Source organism: Cyphomyrmex costatus, unplaced genomic scaffold, assembly GCF_001594065.2.
Source record: "Cyphomyrmex costatus isolate MS0001 unplaced genomic scaffold, Ccosl1.0 scaffold803, whole genome shotgun sequence".
Taxonomy (NCBI): domain Eukaryota; kingdom Metazoa; phylum Arthropoda; class Insecta; order Hymenoptera; family Formicidae; genus Cyphomyrmex; species Cyphomyrmex costatus.
This window is the reverse complement of record NW_017280379.1, coordinates 24,193-25,536: the sequence shown is the minus strand read 5'-3', so window position 1 is coordinate 25,536 and position 1,344 is coordinate 24,193.

The window sequence follows — 1,344 nt, the reverse complement described above, 5'->3', positions numbered from 1 at the left end:
ACGTATTATCTAAGAGAACAAACGATTGCAACTATATATTTTTGCAATATTAAGTCTTTATGTTACGTTATGTATATTCTTTTCTTTTCAATCTGTTCGTCGACTCGATAGTATTTTTAAAGATCGAGGATAGTATCGACTAATAATTATTAGTATATTAAATTTTAATTTTAGGAATTTTTCTTTTCTGTATCTCCTAAACAAATTTGTCTCGCCATAACTCCTGAATGACAGTCAAGAGAAAATATCAAACTAATGAATGACTGGAAGCGATAAACAGGGAAACGGAAGAACAATCCATTAAAAACAAACAGATCATGAAAGTTTTATCTGTGTCATACAATAGCAAAGCTGTACCTGGAAAATTTCACTTAAAATATAAGAAAGTAGATGCCAAGTCGCACCAAATCGTAAAATTAGTATAGCTCGTGTCATTATCTAGCATCGCACTCATTACCAACGGAACCTAGTTCGTGTCCGAAAACTCTACAAAAACTAATGATAATAATGATCAGAAACAATTTCCTTAAGAAAATCATAAATTTAGCGATAGTTACTTACTATTACCTTATAACAAAACTTATCAACCAATTATAGCGACGATCTTTCGCCCCGTTTGATATTTTAAAAATTATGAGTTAACTGGTAGCTATTTACTTTTACGATTTAACAAATTTCTCAGCCGCGAACTCGTTATTAGCGATAATTTTGCATCGTATAGCTCTACGAAGAAGCGTAGATCACATCACCCACGTAACTCTAACAATAGCAATCGTCCTTAAACAAATTTTCCGGGTACAAACAGTTGCTCACGAAAGCGCATCTTAAGTAGAAGAACAATTAGATGAACCAGTTCTACGTCAATATAAATTTAGTAAAGTTCAGTTGCTGGTACGAATTCTGCTCAGCCCCAGTCCAACTCTCGTGACTACAAAGAAACTCAGCCATTTCGCCTTCATGAGTTCAGAGTCTATTCCGCCCTGATCACGCCAAATCACTACACCAGCCAATCAAATAGGAAATTAATCTATTTTTTTTTCTATTACATCTCCTCGGTTCCAATATTAATTTTAAATTTTGGTGTACATTCCTTGTTTTTCAAGAAACTCCCTTCAACAGATAAATTTTATAAACATTCGCCGGTGTCCTTGACATCAGCATATTATTGCGCCGCAAATTGCTGAATCAGTAATCGTCATACTCACTCACAATTCCAATCTCATAATCTCCGACTAATATTTCAGATGACCTTCCCCTAGATTTGTCCACTTCCTCCACCTTTGATCTTATCTCATTTTTAAATTTCCTCACTTATTCTCTTCCAACCATCTCCGACCGCTTCTC